The following is a 27,915-nucleotide window of genomic DNA, read 5'->3' on the forward strand; positions in this document are numbered from 1 at the left end:
CACATGAGTCCAAACAAAGCACTAAGGATAACTAAACCAGAACATAGAACAAAAGAGACTAAAAGGCAAAGAATAAATTATAACACAAAAAACATTAAACCAAAACCCTTTGAATTTAACAAACCCACAAACCAGATACTTTTTGTCATGATCCATCTGTTTTCCTATGTTCTGGCTTAAATTTTGGTCTTCTTGCTTCATAGTTACTTTGCATCCTGTTTTATTTTGAAAAAAAAAAAGAGTGGTTAGTGGTGTCTCAGTGGTTAGAGTTGTCCAATAACTGGAAGGTTGGTGGTTCGATTCCCACTCTCGCCACTCAAAGATTAGTGAAACTGACAGCTGGAGGGGTGTCAGTCCACCTCCTTGCCACGGCCGAGGTGCCCTTGCGCAAGGCACTGTACCCCCATGCTCCCCGGGCGCTGCCCACCGCTCCAGTGTATGGCATCTCTCTCTATGAGTGTGTTCAACAGGTGCCAACCTGGATGGGTTAAAAGTGGAGGAGAAATTTCATGTATGGTCCCTGTAATGTACATGACAATAAATCTTATCTTAATCTTAAAATTGTTTAGTTAACTTCCTGTTTTACTTTATAGTATCACCCTCTCTTATGTTTGCTGTAGTAATTACTTCCTGTGTTGCACCTGGTTTCTGTTGCTAATTGCCCAACCTTTTGTTCATTTCCTTCATCACTCTTTTTCGTATATATTTTCCTCATTTTTTCCTTCATTCTCTTGCCTCTTCATTGCATTGTGTTGTGGAGCTGTAATCCTGTGTCCCTCCATGAGTCTCCGGTAGTTTCTGTCAGCCTGCCAGTGGTTTCGATCTTTCGTTTTTTGGACTTTCAGTTCATGGTTTTGCTAGCGGTTTAGCTTAGTTTTGAAAAAGCAATTGTTCACTTCATTGCCTGTCTTAGCTTCCTCAGTGCTGCATTTGAGTCCTCAACCTCCTGCTCCTCCACAATCCCTGACACTTTTATTGTTGAAATAGAAGTGAAGTGAAAATAAGCAATCTCAAGTATGGAGCTGAACACAAGTCACTTGCTTGGGACACAGATTTCTTACCCCTCCACCCATCTGATCTCTTTATATGGACTACAGCACCATAGAATGATGTTTTCCTATCACTGTTTACCATTGTTGCATCAGAAAGAATACTGGCAACATGCATCTGTGAAGGAGTACCCTGTGCATTGGAAATGATGGTAAAGAAGTGCCCTTTCCTTTGAAAGTTGTACTCCACTAGCAATTTAGTTTTTAAAGTAGACTGGTGAACTTGACCTGTTTTATTACATGTATTCAAAAGGTTTCATGAAGGTTTTATCCTTTTTATGATTAGCCAACAGTAACAGAAGGTGAAGTGGTTGATCAAGCTGCATTATGGGAGTTAAGGGCCACATGTCAAAACACGTCTTTCATTTTGCCTTAGGGCGCCATAACAACAACCCCCATCTCTAGAAAATCCTGTGTGTTTTTCAGTCCCTATCTGACTATCTGAAGGCACAATCAACTCTCTTAGCTCAATTTCCTGCCAGCGCACACTGTCATGACAAACACACAGAAATACCTGCACGTACATCTATGCACACTCACAGGCAACAAAAGGTAATGTCAGTTAAGGGCAAAGCCTGGATGCACTCAAAAAGTAGGAAATGTTACAACTCTATGTCACATCTGTTTGTGTGTGTCAGTCAACATGAGGACAGTGCAGAGAATCAGTTGAGATAATCAGTCTTGTCTCAGTAGTGAAGTGTCTTGTGTTTGGAGACATAACTGGTTACATGAGTGGATGTGTAGGTTTGTTTGAACTATGCAAAGCAGTTTTTTAAAATGAATTAGACGTTTTCTCTTGGTTGTTTATGTTTCGCTGAGTAAATTTAATTCTCTTTTGAATTTGTTTCATATAAGTTCGCTTGTTGGGCTGCCATTTCTTCAATCTAACTTCAGTGCATTATGCTTCAGACATAGACTATCCTTTCTTCATTCCTTCACTCATGTTGCATCCAATATTAAATTTCCTTAAAAATTCTCTTTTTTTTGCCTTCGCAACATTATTTCTTGCAATCTTTTCTGAACTGGCCGGGGGAGGCCGTGGCTCAGTGGCTAGAGTCGGTCGTCCAATAACCGGAAGGTTGGCGGGCGGTTCGATTCCCACTCTCAAAAAGATTGGTGGTACTGATAGCTGGAGGGGTGGCAGTCCACCTCCTTGTCACGGCTGAGGTGCCCTTGAGCAAGGCACCATACCCCCCATGCTCCCCGGGCGCTTCATGGCTGCCCACCGCTCCAGGTTGGCATCTGTCTCTGAGTGTGTGACCCTGTGCATGTGTGTGTCAACAGGTGCCAACCTGGATGGGTTAAAAGCGGAGGACAAATTTCATGTGTATGCATGTATACATGACAATAAAAGTGGATCTTAACTCAACAAATTAGCTTGATACGGCAGACTTATTATAAGCCTTAGCAGATCTATGAAGTAATGGAGTCACCAAACACAAAGCCTATGCATTCATTTGTGCATTTTTGCAACTTGGAGCAATACTGACATATTTTATTTTAGATCTGATTATATGCAAATGCCTGAATGCCAGTATTGGATTATGGGCGCAGTTCGACATGTCTGTATATGATGAATGAAAAGACATGCATTTGTAGTGAACTCATACCAACCCATTTCTTACACGTACTACAGTCCGTGTTTAATTTTCTGCACTGATATACCAGCAGGTATTCACTGGCAGGCGCTAAGAGAAGAGTGTAGAGAGGTGATTTTATGACAGTGATTTATTTTTCATATTCTCTCAGTTTGGTCTTTGGTGTACTCTCTCACAGTATAGCTTGGCAACACACTTTGGCCCTCCAGGCGAAAACACTGCAGATGCCACCAGACGCCAGATTTCCTCCTCTCCAGAGGAAGGATGAGGCTGCTTTGCATATTCCTCATACCTTGCAGATCTTCTGTTCTATTTTTTTATGGCAGTCATTATACAAATCAGTATTCTGTCCAAGGCAACTGGCTGCTGGGTCTGTAGTGAAGTTTTGATATAGCATCTTATAAATCACAAAGATTGAATGTTGTAGAACCAGTTAGAGGAAATCTGTAAGCTGGTATTTTGGGGGTCTTAATAAAGGGGGAAAATGTCCAGTTACTTGTGTTACAAACACACCAAAAAGAGGTCACTATGGCTGCTCTAATGAAACATGCATGCATTAATAACCCAGGGAGACCATGAACAGATACAACATTTCAATCTAGCTTCTTTGATTTCAAAAAGAAAAAAGTGATACTTTAAAGCAATGCTTCAACTTCCAAAACGACAGACACAGACAGAGAAGACTAGCTGAAGGAGATAAAGGTGATGGACGGCATCTTAAGTGGATATATTACTCTAGTGTAACTGTGTCATGACAGGGAGGATTATACTATGACACAGAACTGCTTGGTATGCCTAAAACCACTGACTGACACATGTCTGTGATATTTATTAATGGCCTTACCAATGGAAGACGGATAAGTCAATCAGGCTGAGTGAAAGCATGTACTGCATTGACAGCTATAAATTCTACATAAGCTGTTCGCTGCAAAAAAAAAAGACTTCCTCGTTAACCTGCTGCTGTTCCTTGCTGTAATTCACACATGCCAAACATTGGAGGTTTCAGCCCACGATCGCTGTGTCCTTACACACATCAAGTCGGTGTGGAACATTCAACGGATAGAACACAAAATCGCTGGTTTTAATCACCTTTGTGATTTCACAAATGACATGATGTGCAACAAAGGCACGTCAGTCCTGGCTTGTGATAGAGGGTTTATTGGGAGAGACCAATAAACAAATACAGTACATTATTATTATTAATAATAATAATAATAATAATAATAACCTGTATTTATACACGTAATCTTATTAAGACAGAATCTCATTCTCAGGAAAGACCTGTTTCAAACTACTTCAAAAAATTAAATCAATTGGTTACAAACAAACATAATCATCAATACAATACATTCAATGTTTAAATAAAAAGTACCAATTCAAAGCACCAGAAAGTACTAAAAACAATTATGCTTTTTCTATTTTCTTTAGAAAAAGTTTAAAATTCCTTAATGGGTTCAAACTAGTGGGCTGCACGGTGTGGTGTGGTGGTTAGCACCGTCACCTCACAGCAAGAAGGTTCCAGGTTCAACACCCAGCTGGGGCCTTTCTGTGTGGAGTTTGCATGTTCTCCCCGTGTATGCGTGGGTTCTCTCCGGGTACTCCGGCTTCCTCCCACTGTCCAAAAAAATCATGCATGTTAGGTTGATTGGCATCTCTAAATTGTCCTTAGGAGTGAGTGTGAGCGTGCATGGTTGTTTGTCTCTATGTGGCCCTGCGATGGACTGGCGGCCTGTCCAGGGTGTACCCCGCCTCTCGCCCATTGACTGCTGGGATAGGCTCCAGCCCGCCCGCGACCCGATCGACGGATTCAGCGGTATAGATAATGGATGGATGGATGGATGGGTTCAAACTAGACGGCTTCAGATCCAGTTATAGCATGCTCCAAGTCAAAGGGGCAGAAGGAAAAATCCCTTTTTGGCAAAGTTTAGTTCACACTGAAGGTAACAAAGGATTGTATTCGAAGGCTATGGCTGCTCTGTCTGTGTGGCATGTGGGAAGAAATATGTTGGTGGAAAACCAAGGATGGATTTGTAAATTAAATTATAGCAATGCAAACGCCTGCGAATGGATAAAGATGACCAGCTAACCAGAGTGTACAAAGAGCAGCTGTAATTGAGGGGTTTACAACCTGTTAGGAACCTTAGTGCTAAATCCATCCAGTGTCTAATATCTATAGAGAACTGGCAGAGACATTTATGTAGGTAATGTCACCATAATAAACAAGGTGGCAGGAGCAAGCTGTTTCCTGATGTTGAATGAAAAAATTTATGTATTTCAAAAGAAAAACCCTAGTTTTTTTCTTTAAATCTTTACAGACTATGACTATTTGCAGTGCCATAAAGGGTGAACTTTAATTGGCTTTAATTATGGCTAACTGACCTAACATGATGGATCATGGCTGTCGAAATAAAAATTTTAGCTCTAAAAAAAAAAAAACAGTCTATAAAAAAGTTCCCACTTTTTTATGTAAGACTCAATGTTTCAAACTGACAATCATGGCACTGCTGATCGGCTGCTGCAGTCATTTGACGTCTGGTCCACCAAAACCAAAAGTCGCAGGAGTTTAAATCCCGGCTACATCCCAAACTAGACCTGCATCAAATTTATTTCCACTTTGATTTGATTAAGTGTATCCACGTCTTCAGGTATATACCATTTTTCATCCTCCGTACAGTGAATGCTCTGTCATTAAGTCCATTATCAGGACTGTTTTGTAGCTTTATCTTTTCGTGCATGTGGGTATAAGTGTGTGTGTGCGTTCTATCAAAGCAGAAACAACAGATATATCAGATTGTTTGTATTTTATGATGGTGGTTGGATCTCTGGCATGCTGTATTTGGGTGTAAAGTGCAGTCAAGTGTTTGATCTCATTTGACCCAGACACAACACCACACTCACCGCACACACACAGATACACAACTTCTAAAGACCACTGGGCTGATGGTCTTGGGTGGCGCATGAAGTCTACAGCGTACGTGTGGTCTCTCATAAGCGCACACGAAAACATTTTGACCACATGATGTACGTGCATCATCTTCTACTTGCTTTCTCTCCCGTTTGCGTCTTCTTCTCTGCCTGTTTTTCCTTCCCAATCTTTCTTTCTCCTCCTCCCCGTCATCATCTCTGCCTGGCGTTAATGTGGGAGTGATTGAGGAGGGCTGTATGAGAAGGCTGACAGAGCTCATCTCTGGCACATGATGCATGGCTTCCCTGGGCCTCCCCGCTGCCCCATTACACCCTGATTAATTGGCCCTGCTTAAGTCAATAACTCATCCGTTAAAAAACAAAAAGCACCAGTGGAGAGGAGGAGGAGTAGATGGAGAGAGGTAATGAAGGACACAAAAGTAAGCAAGAAAAAGTGAGCAGAAGCAAGAAAAAGGGAGAAGGAAGGAAGGCTATGGAGGAGATAAATGGAGTAATATTGGCTGAAAATGCTTTAAATGCACTCATTCGTAAGCTTGCAAAAGCATATACTCATGCCTCTTACCAGAAAAAAAAAAAAATTGCATATTATTTGCACACTACTGAAAATGCATTTCTTTAAGTATCGAGGGACCAGTGGAAATTGAGAGGTGGCCCATTTTGCTGTCAGCTTAACTTCAGCAGTGGCAATAAAAATGTCAAAAGTATTGTTTCACTGCTAACTTACCTACAATTTCCAGCCATATCAGTAGGCATGGCGTCAAACTGTTGTCAGTCATCAGTGTGGGCGACAAATTTGATCGCTTTTGATTTGGAGGAGTCTGAAATTTGTCTCAGGCTTCCTCTGATGATTACCATGCTACAGTAATGCCACTGTTGATGGAGCTAGGTGACTTGTGCGTATCTTAGATAACAGCAAGTTAGAGGAAACATGGAAATAAAAAAGAGGTATAGCATGTTTTATCAGTGTCAAAGCATGTTCTCGTTATGTTGATGTAAACACTGCATGATTGTCGGCATCTGGGATATACAGCAAAGCACAATCTGAATGTATCATTTTGCTTGGTATTCTTCGCCATGTTTTGGCCAACAGTGTGACACACTCCTTCACAAACTCAAGAGTTGTCCCCAGAAAACTCTAGAAATGCCTGACAACAATTTAGATAATTTCAGCTCCCAGTTGAGAGGTGACCATTGCTGCCTTTATTGTATGACTAATAATCCAATGTATACAAATAAGTAAGACTTACTTTTTTTTCAGTCAACAATTTACTTACTATTTTTTCTTGGCATTCTTCATCGGCAGCCTTTCTTTGCTCTTTCTTAGTTTTAAAGAAGTTTAAAGTTTAAAGTCTGAGTAAAGCAAATTTAGCGGTTTGCATTGGAACACATTGTACATATTAAAGCATGAGAATTTTTCTGTGCAAAACTTTGAGAGAGTGTCTTAAATACCAATTTTATGATGTAGGGGAGTAGATATTTAAGGAAACTAAATGTCTTCAGAACTGAATCAAGCTGCGGTCATAGCTTAACTGGGCCATCTAAATAAACCACTATTCATGTAGCCGATTACATGCATGAGAATGGTATTGAAATATCGACCAACGTACGTCTAACGCCCGGTTGGGGAATTTTTGTTTTTGTTATGTTACAGCAGCAGCAGCAATAGATAAAAAAACGCAAAACAAACCAAATTAGTAAAGGAATTAAAATAACAGTATAAACACTATAAACAATAAACAATATAGGACATATATACATAAGTATATGTACAGTGTTTTAACTTACACAATTGCACAGTTGGGAATATATCTGGTCGATATATTATTGCACATTAAACTGTTAAACTGTTCAGTCGTGGTGAGTGTGTGATCTGCTGGGAGCACTGCTGGTTGTAAAGTCTGACAGATGCAGGAAGGAAGGACCTGCGATTACGCTCCTTCACACACTTCGGGTGAAGCAGTCTGTCGCTGAAGGAGCTCTCCAGGGCTGTTACAGTCTCCTGCATGGGGTGGGAGTCATTCTCCATCATGGATGACAGCTTAGCCATCATCCTCCTCCCTCCTACTACCTCCACTGAGTCGAGATGGGCATCCCAGGACAGAGCTGGCCTTCTTGATCAGTTTATCAAGTCTCTTCCTGTCAGTCGTCGAGATGCTGCTCCCCCAGCAGATCACTCCATAAAATATGGCTGATGCCACCACAGTGTCATAGAAGGTCTTCAGGAGTGCCCCCTGCACTCCAAAAGACCTCAGTCTCCTGAGCAGATAGAGTCTCTGGCCTTTCTTAAAGAGAGCAGTTGTGTTGTGAGTCCAGTCCAGTTTATTGTTCAAATGAACACCCAGGTACTTGATGTCACCATGTCGATGTCCGTTCCCTGGATGTTCACTGGTGTCGGTGGGCAGAGTGATCGCCTGCGGAAATCCACCACAAGTTCTTTAGTTTTCCCCTCGTTGATCTGGAGGCTGTTCCGCTGGCACCAGTCCACAAAGTCCTGCGTAAGTTCTCTGTACTCCTTGTCGTCCTCATTAGTGATGAGGCCGACGATTGCAGAGTCATCGGAAAACTTCTGCAGGTGCCACGTGGTCGTGTTGTTGTAGAAGTCTGCAGTATAAAGAGTGAAGAGGAATGGAGCCAGGACCGTTCCCTGTGGGGCCCCTATGCTGCTAGACAAACTCGCCATGAGAATCTAAGCTGCAAATTTTACCAAGATATCTGCGGTGTTTGTTTTTTTATTTAAAGGTACCATGACATGAAAATAAATGGAGGCTTTTATATATTTTTATAGGCTTTAGTGGTCCCCTAATACTGTATCTGAGTTTTTTTCCCCAAAATTCTGCCTTGGTGTTGTTACAGTTATTATCATGTGGGCTTAGCTACCTATGTTGAAGTAGTTGTATGTCTAGTTATATCAGTAATCTTTGTCATAAAAAAGAGCCATACAGCCTTCACATCCATATATTTGTATATTTCCTAAAAGTTCTAACAATTCACCTCATTACGATTACGGCTCATCACCAAGCTCTAGAGAAACCGGCAGCCCTATGCTAATCGCTAATCGCAAATAGCTAATCGCGAACAAGATGCTAGCGACTAAAACTAGCAAAACCTGTTGAAATGAGCTTACTTTGACAATATGACGAACTAGTTAGTGAACAACTTTCCTAACAGTCAAACATCAAGCAAGTGCTACACAAGACACAGCAAGATGACAAATAAGGCGTGCGTGAAAGGGAAAGCAGGAGTGAGGATTTTGACATTCTCATCTGATTGCTCTGGTTTGCAAAGATGCACGTAGCGCTAGTCATTTCAATCAGGGGAAAGGCAGATATCGTGCGCGCCATAACACCAACAGCAGGACGGCTATCAAAACAACAAATAAGTACACAGCACTCGCGTTACAGTAAATGAGGTGTCCACTCGCATAACTCATCCTATTTACCGTTACATTAGCGACAGTGACTGAGCTATTAGCTGCATAACGATACAGACACTTTCTTGTGGTAACAAGCTATGTAACTATACTGTACTGTACATACATGAAAGCAACACAATTATAGAGCGTTAAATTACTTACTTGTCCGAGGTCTGTAGTTGGGCCAAAGAGAGTTGGTACTGATCCAGGGTTCATTTTCAGACGTTCGGCAAGGCCAGCTCGGTATTGGCCGAAGTTATGGAAACATTCGTCGGTGAAATGTTTGGCACACACATACACAAATCTCTTCTGTTCTGTCGTCACTTTCCCAAGAAAAAACTAAATCTGTCCACTGGCTCTTTAGAGGTTCTGATGCAGGAGCTCTAAACAAATTTTTTACATCCGTTGTACATCCATGTACAGAGCAAATGCAATGCTTTCAATCAGCCATGGTGTGTCAGATATCCTACGCAGAAAAATCAAGATAGCGTCGCACAGACTTTCAACTGATGTTATAATGAGCTGGCCAAAGAGCTGTGGGAGGGGAAAGGCAGTTTTGGCATAGCCATATATGGGCTCTGAGGGGAAATAACCTCGACGTCATAAGAGGCGCCACGTCATAAGCGGCAGCTTTAAGAGGTCTATCGTCATTTTTAGCCACTGGGGGACCGCAGGCAGGCTAGGGGAACTCATATTAATGTTAAACAACCTTAAAAAGTGAAAATTTCATGCCATGGCTCCTTTAACATCTACGCAGTTCTGTTAAAAACGTCAGCTATGTTTGAACCATTAGTGTGGTTAATTTAAGCTGGTCTGACATCTGTCTATTTGCAACCTCAGTGGACACACCTCCAGTGTCTCAGAGCATACAGAATTGTTCATTTTTTGTGATTTTTAAAAAGCTAACTTTAGATATTTGGTAAATGTTTTGATCCCTCATGTTTGGCTAAGTCAACAAGGCTAAAGTGACACACTTTACTGAATTTACTTTTACATAATTGAATGCCTCCAGTGCAACTGAAATAGCTGTGCCCTGCCAAGAGACACCACTTTTTAGATCAGTGTTATTAGCTACAGCTGCTATAAGCAACTGACCTTTGGCAAAGTAGAGATTGGTATTGCTTTGGTATCTATTTGGTACTAAACTTAGACCATGAAGACAATGTGATGGTAAAGCAAATACACTGTTAAATTTAAGGTTAGTCAGCTAAATGCCTCCTAAGAAATGGAGAATAATAGGTCATTCTCTGTGCTGACATTTTGGATTGTTACTGCAGGAAAAGCACGTGTGAAGTTCTAAATGTGAAAAACAACCATATTTCATTTAGTAAATCCCTCTGTCTCTGTGCTTTTCATGCTGACTCACATGTCATGCAACACTAGATCTGAATCTTTGTTAACACAATTTATTTCACATACACTTTTTTTCTACAATAACAAGTCACAATGTCTGCTGTTCAAACACTGGGGCTATGGCTGAATCACTCCCTGGATACTAGCTTACGCAGCTATCCAGCTGCAGACCATAGATCACAGCCCTGGAAAGCAGATTACACCTAATCACCACAGACACTTAGATCACTGTTCTGATCAAATAACAGCTCAGCTGTAATGTCAACACGTACTCGCTCAGATATCCTCTTGGTGAGCGATGGATTTGAAAGCAGAGCCTCTGTTATCTTTGTTATGGTTTAGAGAGTTGACATGTTTGACAGCAGTGAATGTAAGTAGCAGTGTTATGACATGTCTGAGCGACCATGAAAAAGGCCAAATACTGTAGGGCCCGGGCCTGAGCTGCTCTTCACACCAGCCCTGACATGACGGAGATAAGAGTGAATAAACATGATGAACTGAACTGATCTCCTCCATTGTCTGTGCACTGAAGAAGCTTTTATTTCAGAACATCTTTACATGTTTGATGAGTGTGTTTGCTTTAGTGTGTTTAGGAGACAGGCAAAAACAGGCACGAGGAAGACTGAGCAAGCTAGTTGGTCATCATTCTATCGCCTCTCCATCTCCCAGTGTACAGTCATCACCATCTTTTAATCTTCACCCTCTAACAGATAAAGCAGCCAGCCTGGCTCCTTCCTGCAGCACACACAGATATGGCCTATATCACACACTAGCTCTCTGTGTCTGTCACACACACACACACACACACACACACACACACACACACACACACACACACACACATGCAGGCAAAGCAAAGCTGTCACAGCACATATATGAGCCTCGCCTGGCCTCTGAGGAAACACGGCCGAGCTCCAGTCATAAATAATAATGGGATTGGCTACATGACATGTTGAGTGATGGGGCCCCTCTCAGAACTCATTTACATGGCTTTGTGTAGCAATCATTGGGCCCCTAATGTAGCGCTAAGCAAATGAGCCTTTCGGAATATTGTGCAATTTATCGCAAGTCAACTGGCACCAGGCGGGTGCTCTATAAATCACACTCGAACACATGCCCCCAGTGACAGCTAAATCAACATGGAGTAATTGCTTTGAAATGTGGAGGAAGCAAGTAGGCAGGCTGGACAAAGCAGTGTGGTTGGTGGTGGTGGTGAGGTGCTGTGATGCTAACCTTACTGTGACTCTGGAAATGTATCAAACAGATGTTTTGGAGAATTGTAGGAACCTCGAGGGAGAATGAATTAAAGCAGACCAGAAGAAGAGTTGACTCCCCTGACTGACCAGCAGAGGGAGTGACAGCTGATTGGAGAACACTTAACACACACAAACACAGATGCACGTACCAGTAGAAAGATGGTAAGCTTGGAGACGACTCAGTGAATGGCCATCAGCTGTTGTGAATGAGTAACTGAATTTGGGATGTTTGTGTGTGTGTGTGTGTGTGTGTGTGAGTGTGTGTGGAAGATTCTGTTTAAAGCTGTCAGCACTGGTTTGTGAATGTGTGTGTTGGTGTGTGTGTGTGTGTGAGAGAGAGTGAGTGAGCAAACACAGTCCTGTCCATCAGTGTCCATTACCCTGACAGCAAGTGAGATTAATGACCACAGGGTCAAAGAGAGACACACCACCCCGCCCCATGCAAAAGTGCACATACACACACACACACACACACACACACACACACACACACACACACACACACACACACTCAGACACACACAATCACATACATAGATAATGAAAATAGGCATATGATCCCAAATACACAACACTGAAATGCAAATCCACACCCACACAGTACAAGCAGAAATGGCGATGAAAAAACACATGGCGTCAAAATTAAACAGATTTCATTCATTTTTGTTTTTAATGCACACAAGTTGAAATCAACACCTACTAATTTTTATTATTTAAGTCACCAAGAGGGAAACAAAAACTGTACTCTTTTTGTATCTCGCAATTGTTTGTTACATAAAGCTTTGATAGCTATTTTTGGCATGATTGGAAGAACTTGGAACTTGGAAGAGTGACTTAAGAAACCATTTCATCGCCTTCATCTGTTAAGTTGTCAGTCATCCAGTCAGCACTGACCTACAACAGCATTAAAGTTCCTGTCTTTAACATTTAGGGTGATTTGTTAGCAGAAATTAAGTTGTCAGAGCAGTGGTTCTCAACCTGGGGTCCCTGACTGCCAACAACAAATTTGCACCTTTACAGAACCACTGAGCTTCAGATTGGCAGATGACCACTCTGACCACAACAAGACTAAAGAATGGATGCAGGTTCCTGAATCAAATATGCAAAGATGCTGTTCTTGTATAAACCAGAGAACAGAATTGGAAACATGTATAAATGGAAGCAAGAAATTAAAGACTTTGCAGACACTGTGTATGCATCAAAAAGTTTTCAGTGCAATCTGTTGGTTTTCTTAGCTAGGAAATTGTTTTTGAATTGGCTCTAAATGAACGAATTGGATTATTTTATGAATTATGATTATTATTAATTAATTGAATTCCAATTGGCTTGAATTGGACTTACTATCTAAGTGTCTTGAGATGACATTTGTTGTATTTGGCGCTATATAAATAAAAATGAAATGAAATGAAATCTGATTCCTTGAAGTCCTTATAAATAAGAAAAGGGAGGGATGGGGGAGGTCGGATGAAGCAGCTAAGCGCTGTGCTTTCACCCATGGCCTCAATCAAGTCCAATATATATATATTCTGTCAGTAACACAATAACACTTTTCTATGACCCTTGTGTTACTTCTTGGTTGGGTTTAAGCAATAATGTTACTTGGTTAAAGTTAGGAAATTATCACAGTAAGGTTTATAAACCATCGTTTTTACAATCACACCATCATGGAGGCAGTTTTTACCCGTCACATGGAGTTGCTCCCAAGACCTAAAGGCCATCAATATACTGCTTTTTCACCACATGTAAGCAACTTGCTCCGTTGTGGGTGTAATTGTTAACATATTTGCCTTTTTACTATGCCTGCTACCCAAGGATTCCACCAGGGGGCACACCAGATGACATAAATCAGAAAGAATCTGGCCGACACTGATCCTACAGGTCACCTATGCAGTTGCTCCCAAGACCTTAAGGCTTGCAAACGCACAGTGTTAGAATTTGAGGAACCTGCACGAATGACACTGCAAACAAACGCAGGATATGTGAGGCGGCCATGATAAACGCAGGTATCTGTCACTAAAAGCAGGTATATTCCAGGCTTAGAGGTTGCATTTTAAAAATTTCAAACATATTCACAATAGTTTTTTCTACCTGCCATCAGTTTTGGCAACCGACATATGAGCACGTATTGGGGGAAAGTGGTGATGGTTTGAACACAATGGTTATTACCTGAGAGAAACAAGTCAGAGCACTGCAAGAAACTTCTCCTGCAGGAAAAAGTCAGACGCTATTTTCTTTCCCTTGTATCAGTGCGTGCTGCCACCTGCCGATAGCCGCGCCTGTTACGGTGTTTACTGCTCGGAAGCAGGGGACTGCACGGTCTACACAGCCCGTAGTGATACGAAGGTAGAGAGAAAATAGCACCAAGTGATTGTGAGGTCTGACTTTTTCTGGATGAACGATTTTGTGATGCAAATGTATTACTCTTTTGAACGCATATTGTTTTGAGAAGCAAAATGCTTTATTTTTGTGGCCCTAGCCAACTAGCCGGACTACCTTCATCAACGCTGCTTATTATTCATTATTGATAGAAGAGAATAAGAATAATCCCAGGTTTCTTTTCAGCACTGTAGCCAGTCTGACAAAGAGTCCGAGCTCTGTTGAGCCAGGTATTCCTTTAACTCTCAGCAGTGATGATTTCATGAGCTTCTTTATTAATAAAATTGTTTCTATCAGAGAGAAGATTGATGGAGTCCTTCCCACTATTATCAGTGATGTATCATCAAGTACAGCAGCTTTAGAAGTATCTTTAGAACCTGATTTGTATTTAGACGGCTTCTGTCCAGTTGATCTCTCTGAACTAACGGCAGCAATAGTCTCTTCTAAACCATCAACTTGTGTTTTAGACCCAATCCCAACCAGACTGTTCAAGGAGGTTTTCCCATTAATTGACACTTCCATATTGGATTTGATCAATCTGTCTTTGTTGACAGGATATGTACCTCAGACTTTTAAGGTTGCTGTAATTAAACCTTTACTTAAAAAACCTACTCTTGATTCAGAGGTGTTGGCTCATCATAGACCTATATCCAATCTCCCTTTTATGTCTAAAGTTCTTGAAAAAATAGTTGCAGCTCAGCTTTGTGATCATTTACACAGAAATAATCTTTTTGAAGAGTTTCAGTCAGGATTCAGAGTGCATCATAGCACAGAAACTGCACTGCTGAAAGTTACCATTGATCTCCTGTTAGCCTCTGATAGCGGACTTGTGTCTGTGCTTGCCCTGTTGGATCTCAGTGCTGCATTTGATACGGTCGATCACAGTATCTTATTACAGAGACTTGAACATGTTGTTGGGATTAAAGGAACTGCATTAGGCTGGTTTTAGTCATATTTATCTGATAGATTTCAGTTTGTTCTTGTAAATGAAGAATCTTCCTCACACACCAGAGTAAGTCATGGAGTTCCCCAGGGTTCTGTGCTTGGACCGATTCTTTTCACTTTATACATGCTTCCATTAGGTAACATTATTAGACAGCATGGCATAAATTTCCATTGCTATGCTGATGATACTCAGCTGTATTTATCTATAAAACCAGATGAACCCAATAGGTTGGTCGTACTACAAGCATGTCTTAAAGACATAAAGACCTGGATGACTCAGAACTGTCTGCTTCTAAATTCAGACAAAACTGAAGTCGTTATCTTTGGACCTGAGCGTTTCAGGGAGAAATTGTCTAGATATATAGTTACTCTAGATGGTATTTCCTTGGATTCTAGTTCTACAGTGAGGAACCTTGGAGTTATTTTTGACCAGAATTTATCATTTGACTCGCATATAAAACAGGTTTCTAGGACTGCCTTCTTTCATCTTCGTAATATTGTTAAAATCAGGAACATCTTGTCTCAGAGTGATGCAGAAAAACTAATTCATGCATTTGTTACTTCAAGATTGGACTACTGTAATTCTTTATTTATGGGCTGTCCCACATATTCTCTGAAAAGCCTTCAGTTGATCCAAAATGCTGCAGCCAGAGTTCTGATGAGAACTAACAGGAGAGATCATATTTCTCCAGTTTTAGCTTCTCTTCATTGGCTCCCTGTTAAATTCAGAATAGAATTTAAGATTCTTCTCCTAACATATAAAGCTCTTAATGACCGAGCTCCATTAAAGATCTCATTATAAGATATTTTCCTAACAGAGCACTTGGTTCCCAAACTGCAGGTTTACTTGAGGTTCCCAGAGTTTCTAAAAGTAGAATGGGAGGCAGAGCCTTCAGTCATCAGGCCCCTCTCTTGTGGAATAAGTTGCCAGTAAATGTCCGGGAAGCAGACACCCTTTCCACTTTTAAGACCAGGCAACTTTCCTTTTTTAAAAAGCTTATAGTTAGGGATGGCTCAGGTGATCCTGAAACATCCCATAGTTAAGCTGTTATAGGCCTAGACTGCTGGGGGCCCTCATCTGTCACACCTTTCCTCACTTTACTCTCTTTATGTATATATGTGACATTATTGTGGTCATTAACTCGTGTTTCCCTGTTCCAACAGATATCCTTTGAATGGTGTTACAGTGCCGCCGCGCCCCCCCCCCCCCCCTTTCTGTCTTCTCAAACCCCAGCTGGTGGAGGCGGATGGCCACCCTTCCTGACTCTGGTTCTGCCAGAGGTTTCTTCCTGTTAAAAGGGAGTCGTTTCTCTCCACAGTCGCCTCAGGCACGCTCAGGACGGGAGATTGGACCGAAAAAGAAAAAGTTTTCAGTGCAATCTGTTGGTTTCCTTAGCTAGGAAATTGTTTTTGAATTGGCTCTATATGAACGAATTGGATTATTTTATGAATAATTATGATTACAATGAATTGAATTCCAATTGGCTTGAATTGGACTTTATTATCTAAGTGCCTTGAGATGACATTTGTTGTATTTGGCGCTATATAAATAAAAATGAATTGAATTGAATTGAATTGAATTGAATTGAACGCCAAAACGAGGCTGGAACTCGGCTCACAGTACGCAGTGGGAGGTAAGAAAATGTTCATAAATAATATTGCTAGTATAGGATGTCATACAGCTTCATGTCAAAAGAGGCAAACTATCCCTTTAAGTCAGCACGTCTCTTCCCTATTCTATTTTTCCTCTGCAGACTCTATCCCCCAAATGTGGACGGGATCAGCTGTTTGTCATTACAGCATGTGTGAAGCTGTAACGGCAAAAAGACGAGACCCAAATACAGGTTGTTGTAATTTCCAATTTAATGAATTGTTCATTCTCCTCTAAGCCCTGTTTTGATGTTATTCAACTTCTAATACATATGTTTATTCAGCTCCCGTGTCTCATTAAGTACAGCTTCTTGCAAACTTTCCTGTTTGCTTCTCGGCCAGCCTTTGTCAAAGGAAGTCACTTTCAACAAAACACCTCAACGTCTCCGTTATTAATGATGCAGGCCACTCAGTGATCTTAATTCCATTTGCATAATGAGCCGGAGCTGATAAGCCACTCATCAGAGCTAATGGAGTGGTTTTCATTAATTAAAACATCTCATTCCCAGTGCAGCCTTCATTACTGCACCAGATGGTTGCCATTACACTGCTGTTTGTCAGTCAAAGACTTGACACCACACCATAAAGGGCTTGTTAATTTTACTAACAGAGTAGGGTGGGGGGTAGTACATGTGTGAATTAGTTTTTGAACATATTTTCCCTTCCAGCAAAGCCTGATTAGATCAAATGGGAAGTTTGCTGGATGTCCGACTGGCTCAGACCACCGGCTGCACCGTTAGCATGCAGATTATCTTGCTGATATGGATTTATCCAATTTTTGAGAATAATCATTCAACCTTTACCAGTCATATGAACCACATCTAATGACGTAATAATATTTATATAACTAGAGATGTTCTTGTGGCTGTCGTTGCTTCTGTCATACCAATAAAAAATTAATCCAAAGAGGTGTTGTTGCTTGGAGATAATGAACTTTTGCACCAGGCATGGTTGATTTTTGTCCCTGCTGTGAACTCAGGAACTTCACCTCAGTCAGCTTCAGACAATTTAGACCTTTCACTCTCGTCTATTTTCAAATTACCCAGTAAAAGGGGTGACAGGAGTATTACATTTAACTAGGAGCACAGAAAGGGTGTACCCTCAGTCAACTTTATTAGGGAACTGTTTCAAACCCAGGGTTCCCTGTCAAGCAATACACACTTATTGGCATCAAGGTTCAGTCTGTAGTTGGTATAATATTAGAAGAAATTCAGGGTGGTTTTACATGTATGAATTGTAACTAGCTATTTTTCTTCTCATGGGATTTGATTAAACTTTAAGCCTGTGGTGTCCAGGTTCAACTGATGTTAAGTGAGACTGTGTCATGTGATTGTGACATTTTGGGTTTGAGTTCAGACTACCGGTACTTCACATTTCTTCTTTGTCCGTCATCCACATTCCAGTCATCCCTCAGTGTGTTAAAACTGAGGGAGAATTGCAACAGCACAACTTCAGTCTGAAGGCTGTGTTCGCAGAAAGACTGAAGCACAGTTAGGTCTTCATCTTATTACACAGTTTAATCTGACGGCTAGTTATTTCATCATGGAAAAAAGGGTAACATTTTTGACTCAGAGGGTGCATCTGTTTCTACAACTGAATTCACATTTATGAGAGATTTCTATTTGTATAAGAAAATGACAACAGTAGCTGCTTATATTATACCTACATTATTGCAAGAATAAAAAGTATTTCCCCAAATTTTCCAGTTTGGGTGGTAGTCTCATTTAGGTGGTGCTGTTACTGTTGCTTTCCACTAGCAGCATGGCTCCAGGGATGTTTGATCAACTTTTGGACTGAAATATATTGACACTCAACAAAGGTCGTATTGAAAAATCTTGTTCAGAAACTCTTCTAGCCAGAACCTTCTCAAATAAAATGGTAATCTCTTTACTTCCTATTTCACTTTCTATCTTTTTGCAAAACTAATAAGATCCCTGCCACTTGTAGGTGTACATTGTGGTTAGTGCACATTCGAAAACTTTAGTATGTTTTAACAGTAAGCTAGGACTGTACACTCAGCAAACCTATAAAAGTGTGTTAGCAAGTTTGTTAGCATTTATCTAAGAAGAGCCTCAAAAGCTGTTATAATAGCATTCAAAGAAGTCCTTCTTTAAAACAAGGTCATCATACATAGAGAAATACTGAGTTTGAAAGATTTGATGCAGATGGCTGTGAAAGTCAACAAGAAAACGTATTAAAGTAATCTCACTTTAACAATTTTCAGAACGTTTGTGCGGTTAATAAAATAAATGTCTATTTTGATTCCTATTCCAGAGTCAGTTCTAGTTAGTAATGGTACTGTGATGCAGCACAATATTGTTTACCAGTCCCCATGCAAAGCAGGCAAAATAAGTCACTCTACACGACTAACAAGTGTGAGTTTAGTTCTCTTAAAGATTATGTCTGTCCTACCTTATCGAATACAAATTCGAGTTTATTACATAGACTAACAAAAATTATTACAAAAGACGAACATTGTCAGAGGAAAACAACTGATGCATCAGTCCTAACCAAATGATAACAAAGTTTGATTTACCTGAAGATGTTAAACACTGTAGTCTCAGTTAAAATCTGCAGCCTCTAACCATATCAGGGAAACCTCTGCTACAGGGGCCACGTTATTCACGAGTATTAACAAATTAAATGAATTTAAGAGGGGCTTTTTCTGATTTTGCAATTAACCACACAAGGTCATGCATTTAATTGTGAGAACAATTGAACTTGCTTGACAGCTCAAGTTTTCTAAAAAATAATCAAGAGATAAATGAAAAAGGTATACATTCACTTATCTGCCAATGATTTGCATCTTCATGTATGTGATTGATCAGTGCTGCATTTTGTCGCCATGCTGATGTTCCCTCACAGCAAGACTTTAACCCAAGCTCTCTCACACAGCACTCAAGTCAGTCTGAAAGCAGGTTTGGCCTCTCTCTTCAGGGTCTCTTGGACAGGACAGGTGAAATATTAAATATGATGTTGACAGGCAGAGTTGCAGGGATCAAACTATGAGATTCTGTTTAACCATCAGGCCTGAAAGTTCACTTCTCCCAGGATGCAAAAGGAGAAAGACAGCTGTTAATGGCTGGGTGGTCTCCGCCTGCGGGCTGTTCGTCCTGAGACTTTTCAGCAGTTTTTCATTTCTATCCTGTAGGACACAGAGACATAAAGATGGGGAGGCGAAGAAGAAGAACATGCAGATTAGTGCATGTGTGTGAGACTGAGAGAAAATGGGCTGAGGGGAGTGTTAGACTGGGACAACATTATCTTCTCAGCGTCACCTGGTAATTGTGCCTCGTTCTGTTCAATCTAGCTGTCCATTCCACTTAGTCTCTCTCTGGCCACACACACACACACACACACACACACACACACACACACGCACGCACGCACGCACACACACACACACACACACACACACACACACACACACACACACACACACACACACCAATAGACTCAGCAAATACAGTATGTAACACACCACAGGAAGACTGTCTGAATGGATGTGTGTCACAAACACGCAAACACACAGATGCTATAATACACACAAACTAAGCTGACTTTTGGATGCACACACATTGCATTCATGGAGAATAAAGTAGATGTGACTCTATAGCCTATCCTCCAAACGCACACACACACTAACACACATCACCATGCCCCGGACCGATGGAACTGCTCGCTAGCTCTCTGCTCCGAGGTCGAGGGGCTCCAATTAGCCAGCACTGGCTCTCTGCTCACACTCCCCCATCTCCCTCCCCCTGATTGCCCGGCTCTGCTGTCAGGGCTAATCGAGCCTCCACCACCTCCCGCCGCTGCAGACAGGCCTTGTCACTGCTGCTCGGCAAAGGTCAGAGCCTGGCAATTAAAGCAACCCACTGGGGGGTTGTGGATGGGGAGGGGTGGAGTACAGGGACAGGAGCAGCGCTGTACTAACCTCTCATCATGATAACCAACAAGATTAGCTGTGGGGTGCTGAGAGCCTGACGCGCACTCACGTGCATGCAGATGAAGGGCCGCACTGGTTGCTGCCAAATGATACACATGGGGGTAACATTTTACAGGCACGCAGCCCTGAGGTCAAAGGTCAGCAGAAAAACACACCAATACGCACACATTTCTTGTCGTCTCCACTGTGTGATGTTAACTTCCTCGTCTACGTGAATATGACTGAGCAGACTCCATCTCATTTATCTGTTTAACAGTCAGTCAGCCTCTGTCCTTGTGTACCCCCCCCCCGATCCCTTTAGCGCTCCTTCACTTCCAGCCAGACTAATCTGTGCCATCGGCCCCTCCTCTGCCATCCGTCAGAGCCCTCACATTGTTTTGACGTCTAGTTAATTCTGGCCCCGATGATTTATCAAACTCTTATTACGGCCCGCTGAAAGCCTCATTTATTGTCCTGATGTATGATAATGATAGCCCCGCGCCACCGCCTGCCCTGAATCTTAACCAACGCACTTTTGTCCTCTTGTCTTGTCTCTTCCCTTCTCTCCAGATCCTGCATGCATATCTCTCTACTGTGCTGTCGTCCTCTCCTCTGCGGCTTTGTTTCATTGTCTCTGCGGCTCTTAACGTACCCTTTTGTGCGTTTGTCTTTCTATTTTTTCTCTATCTTTAGTCTATCTTTGGCTATTGCTTGCACTTCTGAGCCATTCCATCAATGCCTTCCCTAATCCCTTGTGATACTGAGAAGTCGGTCATCTCCTGTTCCGTCTCATTCCACCTGTCTGTCCTGTTTTGAAATGAAAAGCCTTGATGCAGCCTGGGACAATGTTGGAATGCAGCCAGACACTAAATATCGCTGTCACGGGCCTTTTCTCAACTTGATATGGATGCCGCATGAGTTGATAGGCACACATTAGACCGTATAGCTGCTGAAAAAAAAAAGTCAATAGACATTTTACTCCTGCAGCAGATCATCAAATATCGGCGATCTAGAATTACCCCTGTGGCTCTGACACAAAAACAAAACACTCCTGCTGAATAATTCAGACTGTGTCAGGATCTTAAGGGCATTAGCCATCGATAGAGTGCAATAAAAGCTGGTGAGAAATCAATGGAGCGAGACTATACCTATTGTCCACAAAGCAAGATCCATTCCTAATGTGTATGCTGTCGTTTAAGATGAAAGCTTGGTTTTTGCTGTGTTAATGTTTCTTTCTGTGATGCTCCATCTACAGGTTTATATGTAGAAGAAGAACAAGAGAAAACTATGAGGGTTTCTCATCCAAAATAATCTGGTATTTAAAAAACCTTTATCCTCATTTGTTTTTTGTCATTATATGGGATTCCCAGAAAATGTCTGAGCACACAGGTGCCGACTTTGTCAACACTTGCTCTTTTTTCACTTGTACTAGTGTCTGCAACAGATGCATTTCACAAAATTTCACATTTCTTAGGGACAGTTTAGAACCACAAATTAACCGAACATGCATCATTTTGGACGTTGGGAGAAAGCTGGCGAGAACACCACAGAAAGGCACCAGCCGGTATTTCAACAATGCTAGCCACCATATATACAGCATATATGTTTATACTATTCTACTTTGAGTGTATATGGCCTGATTTCTCATCTTCTGAGAGTTTGTCAGCTTAAGATTAAGAAAAGCACTCTTTCTGTCAAATAACCAGATATACAGAATAGAAAAAGTTAAAAACAAACAATGAAAACAGTGAAAAGCAATATGCAGGAAAAACAGAAAGGAGCCAATAGCATCACACTCAGGACAAGTTCTCTGGAGAGGTACCTGCTGTATACTGGCTCATTCCTAAATTTTCCTGTTTTTAAAAGAAAGGTGTGTCACAATTATTGACATCTAGGGGTCAAGTTGGAGATAGCAACTTGACCCCTTGATGTCGTGTAAAAGTGCTCTGCATGCATCCTGTTTCTACCTAACACAGCCTTTAAAATGTGTCCACTTATAGCTGAACTAAGTTCTTTAATACACTCCTTGTTGTGTTTCATGCACATTTTGGTCAGCAAGTGCTACATTGTTAACAAAGTAAGTACAGAAACTCCACATCATGCTGACTTGATTTGTCTCACTGACTAATTTCTCGTAGCACTTGGTCCTGGTTACACTGCTACAGAGTCCTCCTCGCTCTTCTTTGTTACCCGATGAAAATTATTCGTCTTCTACTTAATAATGGTAATAATGGCTGTTCATAAGTAGAAACAACTTCAGCACCAGGGCTCCGAACCGGTTCAAGGAACGAAAACGAAAACCAAAAACGAACGGAATTTTACGAGGAACGGAAACGAAAACGAAAACGAAAACGAAAACGAAAACGAAAACGAAAACGAAAACGAAAATGAAAACGAAATGGTCTTCAACTGTTCCGGAACAGAAACGTTATTCTGAAATCCACAAAACCGGTTAATAACGTTTTTTTTCGTTCTCTATATATTTTATAAAATTTCACAAAAGCGTAGCCTTTGTCAGGAGAAAAAAAAAGACTACTTCCGGTTGTGCGTTCACTTCGCTGCACGCTAGGCTCAATGCAGGCAGTTGTCACAAATCACTTCCTTTATCCACTACTTAGTCTAGTTATCCAGTAGTTATCCACTAGTTATCCACTAGTTAAGTGATGGTTCGTAGTAGATTCACCCAAGGGTCATTTGAACCGTGACATCCAGCCAAGTAGCCCCCCCGAAGTTTTTCCGATCTTGGCCGAAGATCAGCCGAGTTACTGAGTTATCCCGAATTGCTTAGTACAAGCGCTAACGGACCCTGGCAGTATCTCCAAAATGACCACACTAAAATCACATGCCATGACACCAAACTTCTAGAGTAGTACAAATATAGTCTGTACTCACAAAACGATGCATTTGGAAGTTTGTACATAGTCCAGGAGTTTATTATTATAAACACAAGCCTAATAGCTTCTCTGCTGCTAAAGCTGCGTCGACGTCACTTCCTTGATCAGGGAGCTTCAAAGTAAGATGAGGGTTGATCTACTACTGTAGACAACAAAGCAAGGCTGCTCAATTTCTCCATTGATAAAATAAATTCACAACTCTACAACATAAAAATTCATAAAAATTCATGTAGAATATAGCATATGCTTTGTTTTTGGATGCTGCCGGTGATTTATTATTTTTGGGCATAGAGCTACGGTGTAAATCAAGGGCAAATACTAATGAGTACGTCTATTCTAAGGTAAAGTCCACATACGTAGACTTGATAGGCCCGCCAAACACTGCCGGAACGATAAGAACGAACGATATTTTACGTTCCGAACCGGTTCAGGAACGATATGTTGGTGGCGGAACGCAAGAACGAAAACGTTAAACATGCCTGAACCGTTCGGAACGGAACGATTGAAAAATAATTTCGTTTTCAAGCCCTGTTCAGCACTAATAGATATAAATGGTTTATTCTATGGTAATAAAACCACAACAATTCATTTTACAGAGCGATTGGACATTAATAGAAACATAATTTCCAGTCATCAATCCCTTTGTCTTAGATCTTTGTTACTGTTACAGACTGTAACTTTAGTACCAGGGAACTGGCTGGAAAAAGTTTGGACAAAGTTAGGCGCTTCTGATACAGCTCGTTTGGAAACTATCAGGATGTAGTGGATGTCGTCTTTAACGCAGCTGACTCGAGATCCTGAGGAAATATTCAGGCTGCCTTTATCCTGTAAATGATACGGCAGAGGTTACACTGAAAGAAGTGAAAATGAAAACAGAATACACATGACAGAGTAGAGACTCATTACATCTGAGTATTGTGAAAATCTGGGTTGAAATGTTTTATTTGATGTCAGAAAGTGAGATTGGAACATTATGTCATCTTGATATTATGAATTTGAGTATGGTATAAGTACTGCCTTTAAGAATAAAGATGATGTCATTCAAGCTCTTCTCACATATCTATCGCATTGACATGAATCTTACATGATCTAAATCTTACATTACTTCTCGGATTCATCATAAATACATGATAAATACTCTTTTCTGAATGCAGTGCCAGACTGCTCTGAGTGAAACTGGTTTTCCAGGGTACGGACAGGTACGGTGGCTATATTGATCAATAGATGATGGTTTCTCATGCAGGGTTACCTGGGGACTCTAAGGTCACGGACATCCAACAGTGGTTTTCATCCTTGGCCTTCTCACACCAACCCAGACTTCCTAAATTATTTCGCAACATTTTGCTCTGTACAGGCTGAAAGACAATGTTCTTTGCAGTGTTGCATTGAGAAGTAGTTTTTGGAACTTGAAATGATTCTTTGTCATCAAACTTTGTCATGATTCTTTGACAAAGTTTGGTGCACAGTCGTGAGCAAAGACACCGTCGACATTTAGTCTTTGGTGGATGCTCCTTTTATACCCAATCCTGACACCCTCATCTCTCATCAATTAATCTGCTCATTGAGGAATCCTCTATTGACATTTCTGTCTCTCATAGCTTCTGGCATCAATTTTTTTAATTTGATGATCAAAGAAGACTGAAAATAATTCATTTGTACCCATGTCTGTTAAATAAAGATAAGAAAACACACATTAGAGTCAAATTTTTATTGGATTTTTAAAAAATTCCCACTTTTTGGAAAATTGGATTCTTCAAAGGCTCTGTGGGACCTTTACCATTTTACTGGCGCCCTTAGCAAATGTAGTTCAAACATGAGCAATTGGAGGAAATGGGGGACTACTTTCAGCTGTGGATAAATACACATTAGGCTGTAGTGAGTTTTAACTGGACAGTGAATGTTGGATTTATCATTAAGCTGTATTGTAAAAGATAACCATGGTGCAACAATCTGGCTCACGGATGTGTTGGGATAATTATTGTACAACAACCGAACTGTGTGACTCAAAGGAATAAACTTTAGAAGGCTTTGGAAAAAATATTGCTTAATAACATTAGGAATGCATTAGTGAGGATCGTGATTCCCAGGAAGCCATCATTACATCAGTCATGTGATTATAATCAGAAAGCTAGGCAATGTAGCTTCCACGTGTTATTCATTTATGATGATAATGTCCTCTGACATATTTGTGTCCCATTGGCTTCTTGATGGTGATTGGTAACTTTTCTGAAGCTGCAATCATCTCCATTTCTTAAAAAAAAAAAGAAAAGCATCCAACCATGATTGTTAATGTTTTTGTCAGGACTGTGTAGAAATCAAGCATGAGATTTACAAATAATGACAAAAAGAGCAAAATATGTCAAAGTGCGTCCTCTCATCCAGGCCTTTCCACCACCTCCTCCTCTGTGGGGCCCCCCTGTGTCCTCACCCCATCCTGCCGCCCCCTGCACCGGGACCCGGGGGGCTTTAAATAGTTTATAGGCTTGTAACATTACCTTAATGTCTCCAAGCATCTCATTCAAACAGAGACTAATGAAGAGTGAAGGCGGGCTGTGTACTGCGGCCCGCACCACCGCAAAACACATGTGGCTTCAGTGGCCAATGCAGGTGTGTTCGTGTGTGTGTGTGTGTGTGTGTGTGTGTGTGCGCAAAACTGCGAGTTGTACTTGATCATACTTGTGTGGGCATTAGTGCAATTGTGTGCATGTTTTTATGCGTGCGTCTATGTGATTGTGTGTCCAGGAAGTTGGGAACCGCGGTGATGTTAATGGCTCCTGACAAACTGAGGAGAGGAACTAACGAGGAAATTGAGTTCATATCGGCAGACATGTAGACACGCCAGAGACCCACAATGCACAATAAGCACTTGCATGAACCCACACACATTGTTGTTTTTTTTGTTTTTTTCATTCTCTTTCTTGGGTGCAGCTGAAGGATGTGCCGTGAGTGAGGTCAGGCATTTGTATTGTTATCTGATGACCATGTGTTTGCGTGTGTGTGTGTGTATGTGTGTGTAGTGGTCAGGCCATCTATCAGCCAGCTGTCTGCTAGGACTCTCCATTAGGCCTTGGACCTGAGTGATGGCAGTGCTGGTCTTCCAGTCACCGTGCCACATGTCCATACATCACCCATGCACAAACACACACAGACACACAAAAGCACACACATCTGGTGGCTGCAGATTATTAGCACACATGCTTTGCTTCACTTGTCTCACAAAGTCCGTCTCAGCACACTCGCACACACACTCGGTGATGTCTCCACTCAGCACACAGGAGCTGTAGTTAGATGTGACTGCATTTTCCTGGTGACTTCATTAAAGAACACATACAGTGCCATTAGGAAACAGGGGGTCACCTTTAGTGTCTCGAGTAGCCTAACACACATTTCCTTTTCACACATAAAATCCAATCATCTCTCTTTCTGTCTTTTTCTGTCTCTACTTCCCGTACTTCTCTAATTCATCCATCAGCCTGTCGCTCTGCTCTCCTTGACCTAATTAAAGAAAGGACACCTGATCTTTTACCCTTCAAACGATGCCTCTCGCAGACTACTTCATCATCATCACCTCCCTCATTCTCTCTGTCTATTTCCCTACTATTTCTTTCACTTTTGCAGACCTAACTTTTATTCTATCTTTCCTTCAACCTCTCTTTTCTTATTTTCTCTCCATGCTCCATCCCCTCTTTCACTCACCTTGCCACCCCCCTCCTCCCCAGCTACTCCACTTCTCATCTCTCTTCTCCTCAGCTCCTTATTGCTCTATCAATCTCTCCGGCAGAAGATCAATATCAGCTCCGCGGCTGCTTTTCTTCCCTCCCTTTTCTGCCCCTCTCCTCTCACTTTTGAGCTCATCTCCTGGTCTGCAGAAGGATCCTTTTATAGTGGGAAATGTGGTTCTCCATTAGCCTCCTCCTTCACTCTCTGTGGCCGTTGACCACTTCCATCATGGTTTTACTGCCTGTTCTTTTTCAGCTGCTATCAAAAGGGTAAACACCCGCTTGTACTTTATTTCCTGTCAGTCTTGTTCCCCCCCTGCACAATTCCATGTTACTTTTGAATTATACATTTTTGGGTGTATTCATGTCTCATATGTGTATGAATTTTGTGAGTTTGTTTCACACACAGCTTGAATTAATTTTAGATGAGAGATTACATAAGAATTTACCAGTATAAATTTCTTATTTGTTGTTTTCTAAAAAAGCTGAAAGACATAAAATACAATGAATAAACTGTCTGTGTCTAAGATTTTTGGCTTGTCAAAGAAAAACTCTTTGTTGGACATATGTACTGTACATGTCAAGACATTTCCTATCTAATTATAGGCAGCTATTATCTACAGACTTGTGTATTGGATTGAGACTTAAGCAGGTCCGTAAGGCCCTGTTTGAGCAAACCTTAAGCTCACATTTCTCCACTTTAATTTCTGACCAATCGAACACATCTTAAACAGGTCTTGAACAGAAAATCCTTTCTTGTAATCTTTTAAAGTGGTCTTGAGCAATAGTTCTCCATACTTTCTGAAGGTC

Source organism: Odontesthes bonariensis, chromosome 6 (genome assembly GCF_027942865.1).
Source record: "Odontesthes bonariensis isolate fOdoBon6 chromosome 6, fOdoBon6.hap1, whole genome shotgun sequence".
Lineage (NCBI taxonomy): Eukaryota > Metazoa > Chordata > Actinopteri > Atheriniformes > Atherinopsidae > Odontesthes > Odontesthes bonariensis.